Below are 6,491 nucleotides of genomic sequence, written 5' to 3' on the forward strand. Positions count from 1 at the left end.
TGAGCAGATAATAGAACTTGGTACGAGACAATACAATCAATTAAATGACAAGCAAAAAGAAATAATCGATATTGTATTAAACAAATTAGAAAATAATAGTAATAATAGTTACAGTTGTTTTTATATTGATGGTCCTGGTGGGTCAGGCAAAACATTTGTATATACAACTATATATTACTTAGCCAAAATTAGAAATAAACATGTATGTACTATGACTTTTACAGGAATTGCAGCGACGTTATTCCCTGAAGGAAAAACAGTTCATAAGATATTCGGTTTGCCGGTCCCGTTATTTAACGATTCGTCATCTACTATAAAAATTCAATCAAAAGAAGCTAAATATTTGAAAAAAATAGATATTTTTATTTAGGATGAAGTATCCATGGCACCTCGGTATGCTTTAGAGATTGTAGATCAAACGTTGCGTGATATTATGAATAACGATTTACCTTTTGGTGGAAAAATTATCGTATTAGGTGGTGATTTTAGACAACTTCTTCCGATTAAAATACAAAGTACTCGAAGTGAAACGGTGAATCTTTCTATCAAATTTAGTTACACCTGGAAATATTTTTTAAATTTTTCTTTAACGCAAAACATGCGAGTACTTTTGGAAGAAATACAATTTACAAAATTTTTATTAGACGTAGGTGATGGAATATTAAATGATTCTAGAGATAATATAGAAATTCCTGAATATTGTATAGCACCAATTGATTCAAATATTGTAACAGATATATATGGCGATATAATTCATAAAAAAGAATTTGATGAATTAGCTAAAAGGGCAATACTTTCTGCAAGAAATGCTGATGTAGACGAAATTAATAAGCAAGTTGTTGAATTATTAGATGCAAGTGACGAACGAATTTATACAAGTATAGATAATGCTACAGATAATAATAATAATGGTGATATTGTTGAAGCTTTATTACCAGAATATTTAAATAGTCTTTCTCCACCATGTCTTTCTCTTCATGAATTACGTTTAAGACCAAATTGCATTGTTATGTTAATCAGAAATCTTAGCACCAATGAAGGTCTTTGTAACGGCACCAGATTAATAGTTCTTGAACTTGCAAATAATTTATTAAAATGCAAAATTTTGACTGGCGATAAAACAGGAGATATTGTTTTCTTAAATCGTATAACACTATACTGCGAAAATATATACCCTTTTACTTTTAAAAGAAGACAATTTCCTATAAAATTAGCTTTTGCTATGACAATTAACAAATTTCAAGGTCAAACGTTCGATAAAGTAGGAGTAGATCTTCATAAAGATGTTTTTAATCACGGACAACTTTATATTGCTTTTTCACGAGTTCGATCTTGGCAAGCATTACGAGTTTATCTTGGTAATCAGCGAGATAATAAATATGTTAAAAATTATGTTTATACAGAATTATATGTATAATTTTAAAATTCTACGAATATATTAAACATACATTTACAGTATAATATTTAACATTATGTGTAAATTAATGAATTCTTATCTATTCTTCTATATATAAAGATCAGCAGGATGTCTTATTTTAAATTATATATTTTAATCTATTTTAACTCATATTATAGATATTCTCCATTCATAGTCTCCGCTTTGATATGTTGAAAAAGATTTTTGGGACTAAGAATCTTTCTATTTAAATCATGTGTATGTTCCGATATTATTCCTTGCGCAGTTTGTTTTTTTTTTCGGATGCTATTTTAGAGACAATACGTCATGTTAATAGAAAACTCTTTTCAATTACCTACTAGGATTCTCATAACAGTATAAAATATGAGCTAGCATCTAAATCCGTGGAGTAATGATAAGAAAAAGAAAAAAGATAAGAAGAGGGGAAATGGGAGATAATACGTCATGTTAATAAAGAACTCTTTCCAGTTATCTACTAGGATTCTCATAACAACAGTATAAAATATGAGCCAGCATCCAAATCTTTTAATATTAGCCGCGTTCAGCCAGTTTTGGTGAACTTAATCCGATCAAGTATCTCAACTAAGATCAATTTCCTTTCAGGTAGTGTATTTTACACTTTTGATTATGCGACAAATCGTATTATTTAAATAATATTAGGACAAAACATAGGTGCGCGCAACACATGCGCCACTTTATCTAACTTTTATGGTCAATTTGACGTTGATCTTAGAAAAGAAAAGAATTTTCAAAAATGGTAACAACACAGTACTTTTTTTAATAATTCACATACCTTATACTCATATATTCTATATGTATTCATAAGTTGATCACAAAAATATCAGTTATATTTATTACTGTGTTACTTAAAAATATAATTTTGTTACTGTTACAGTAACAAAATGCACGAGCGTTTAAATGTGGATGAAGTCGCGGTGGAGCTGGGAAATTCGTGTCCGTATTTGGAAAGCGTGGATTATGATAAGAGAAATATAATAGATATTATAAATTATAAAAAATTATAGAAAGAGAGTATATATGGTAATGTAGAATTTCTGCTTTATAGTGGTGGTTTAGGCGCTCTTGGAGATTCTTTACGCAAGTTGTTATCTTCCTGCCAACACTTGGAAAAGGTCTTTCTGGCCGCTTTTTGAGGACTCATGGATCGCGATTTGGAACCTTTGTTGCTGTGCCAACACTTGCAACAATTAGATCTATTGGGTGCTCGATCTTTAACGCCAGATATTATGGTTTCTCATTGTGTTGTCCTAAACTGGAGATGATCGACTTGAGTTTCTACGCTGCAGGCCCCATATTCTCAATAAAATGTCGTATGCGACATATTTTCGAGAATAAAGGTCTAGGGACCAGGGCCTTGATTCTTAAAAATATATCACACACGATATTTAGACTGCGTTTCAAAATTCATTGCCAACACTGATAATGGGTGCTTTCCATTAAAATCGGTTTCATTATGCTTAAGTTTACAAATTTTGAAATGGCAGATATGCACTTTGCCTACGGTTTTGCAAATGGTAACTCACGTGAGGCAAAGCGTATTTATGTAGAAAGATATCCTTAACGCAATTTACCATGTTGTAAAACATTTGCGAATATTCACCACTATCTTCGAGAAAAATGTTCTTTTGTAAGGAACACTGTTGATCTTGGAAAGCCTATGACAGTTAGAACACCAGTACTAGAGGAGGCTGTTCTAAACGAAACAGATTATTATTACACGTTTAAATTTTTTATTTTGGAAACTAAGTCGTTTAGGACACATGTTTATATGAACTTTTTTACTTGAAATAAACCAAAGAATCGTTCTGTTGAGTATGGCAACATATTTAATTAACACCCTATATATTTGCGAATTTTATGTTTCTATTATTTTATTTAATAATATACTCTAATTATTAATATTGTTGCGTCCGAACCACGAGAAATTTGGTAGAGTATGTTATGCACGAATATTATGCCTTGTGTACACAGGACGCGGCAACGTTTGTCGCGTGGTGATACATTTAATTATAAAATCAGAAATTTACCAGTGCAACTGAATGATTAGTATTATTATTGCTGTTTAATCACTTTCAGTTTATTACATAATACATACTGTACGCTAACTCCCTTAATATGAATGTGATTTGTATTAAAGAGTTGAAGCCTCTTTTTCGCGATACTGATTGGTGGTCTTGGCCGTTTCGATCGTCTCGATTTGTTGAGGCTTGATTCGAATCATTGTCAGACGAGAGATCAGGTTGTGTTATATACTAGCTATTATCGATTCGACCGATATCGTGTGTGATAAGTTAATAGATTATTCTTCGAAGAAAATATATGAAGAGGACTAGAAGAAAACAGAATAAATAGAAGAAATCAGATAAGTATTATTGATGATATACAGGGCCGTGCAGGTAAATCCGGAAAAATTTACTGAAAGAAAAAAATAATTATATTATCCCCAAAAATTTTTTTACATGCACACAACTTGGCAAAATGAAAGTACTCACCACATACGTTAATATTACTCTATATAATCCCCGTTCGCCTCAACGACCTGCTCCAGCCGAGACCTGAATCGCCTACACGCCCGAGCCAGCTCCTCTCTGTTCATATTGGTCATTACCGCCGTAATTTTTTTACGTAGCGCGTCCTTTGTGTTATGAGGTTCATTGTTCACCTCTGCCTCTACTACGCCCCACACGTAGTAATCCAGCGGATTGCTTAATGTCGTTTAGCAGTGCTTGGCATTTGATTTTCCGGTTGACTTTCATGGCGTCCGTCAGCAATTGTCGCCTCCGTAGTACATACGATTTATAATGCAGATCCTGGTGAACTGCACGACTCACTGTTGCACGATGTACGCCCATATCTTTGGCCAACTTTGCCATACTGGTTCCAGGACTCTGGTCAATCCGATCCTTTAACTGATCGATGAATTCACCAGTCCGCTTCCGGTCAGATCGCTTGCTGTGGCTTGCCCGGTCCGAAGTAACGTCGTCCTTGTTGTCCGCCTCTCGATAGGTTTTGGCTATCTCGTAAACTTGCGTTTTTGAGTAGCCAAACCAATCCACAATCTCCTTGGCGGTCTTCCCGGCGCGCAGTGATTCCAGGATCGCACCTCTCCTGTCCTGTTCTTTGCTCATCTTTCCACTTTCACTTTATACGTTGTTTCACTGTCAAAGTACGCTTCTTAAGCTTTAATTAGAAACCTAGAACACCAAAATCCAATAACACATCACTTCACTATACCTATCTAAACTTTTTCCGGATTTACCTGCACGGCCCTGTATACAAATATATATTGAGGAGTACTGATATGGAGATGCTTTGTGTCGGTTTTACGTTTTGTTTTTTGTTAAAGGATTAGAATATTTAATTGAATTATCGAATTAAAGTCTGTGTATGACACCAACTCATTTCATTATAAACGGTAGCTATTTTGTTTCTCTTTACGTTTCCATGTGAACTCATTTCATTATAAACGGTAGGTATTTTGTTTCTCTTTATGTTTCCATATGAACATCAGTAAATAAGTGTAACAGCTATACGAAAGTAAGGAAAATTTAGCAATATGTACAAACAGTGTAATATATATTAATAATGCCGAAAAAAGTTTATAAGAAGCGAAGTGACCAACAAGACGAAGATGACGTTACAGAAAAAATTAATCAGATGATGCAGGAATCGTTGATACCAAATATAACTACCTCTTCAACTTCTTCAATGGTGGAAGACACAAAAACGTAAGTTTTATCCCTCTTCCTGTGCTTCTTACAAAATGCACAAATTTTTCTTATATTATAACTATATTTTTTATATCAATTATTTTGTATTCTCCTTTGCCTCCTTCTCTATTATTCTATCTAACTTTTTATCTTTATATTTATATTCCTATTTGTTTGTTATTTCATATTTTATATATCTTCTTTTTGTATGTCTTTTTGCATTCTCGTTTCTCAAAGAGAATGAAGACAGAAAGACCTAGAAAAAGATAGAAAGAGAAAGGCAAAGAAGAAGAAATAAAAGCAAACCACGGTGAGAGCGCGAGCCGTATATTTAACCTGTCCTAATATATGACGTTTTGTACCAACCACAAAGAAACGCCAAACACCTAAACACATAGACTTGCTCTATAGCTAACCACACTGTGACGCGATTGAACGGATCTATGGTGTGGTTCTGCTACAAAGTAGATCTATACGCATAAGTATTTGGCGTTTCTCTGTGGGTGCTGCAAAACGTCCTGTATGAATAGGTCAATCACGTGGTTCGCACTTGCCATGGATCACAACCTTTATATCTCTCTTTACTTCTCTTTCTCTCTCTCTCTCTCTCTCTCTCTCTCTCTCTCTCTCTCTCTCTCTTTCTCTCTCTCTTTCTGTTCTCATTCTTCCTGGGAAACGTGGATGCAGGAAGACATACAAAAATAAAAAAAGACAGGTAAATTTGAAAACACACACATGCACGTACACGTACGCATACACACATGCAGGCCGTGAGTGGCCTGTGTAACAGCGGCCAAAAGTAAAAGAGATAGGAATATGGAAAAAAAATAAGAGAAAAACTATTATTGATACAGGTTACAAGATAATTATGTAATATACAACGATGATATGGATATAGAGGATTACTGTGAAACTGATGCAGAGAAGGAAAATGTAAAGACGGAAGTAGGAAATAATGTATCCAAAAAGAAAAATGAGCAAGAGTATACATATGAAAACATGTTGACATCAAATGAAGATATTGACTTGATACAAATGTTTGACTCTACGATGTAAGTATATTTGTGTGCTTGAAGACGAAAGGTGTATTAACCATTTGATTGACGCGCATGCTTTAAGGTGCGCGCACTACGTCAAAAACTTCGCTAAAAAAAAGTCGCTAATCTTATGTTTTCGACACTAAGAAATCTGAATTTCACATCATATTAAAGAAGTTTTAGTCCATGGCGTTCTATTATCTGTTTAATGCTTATCGAAAATTCTTTCTTTTATATTGATTTGTGGATTAAGATTATACTCATAATATTTTTTGTTAAGTTAAATAAAATTGTTATAAATATTTT

The sequence above is a fragment of the Odontomachus brunneus genome, unplaced genomic scaffold (assembly GCF_010583005.1).
Source record: "Odontomachus brunneus isolate Ranch 3 - 2012 unplaced genomic scaffold, Obru_v1 Obru_scaffold_001, whole genome shotgun sequence".
In the NCBI taxonomy this organism is placed as follows: domain Eukaryota; kingdom Metazoa; phylum Arthropoda; class Insecta; order Hymenoptera; family Formicidae; genus Odontomachus; species Odontomachus brunneus.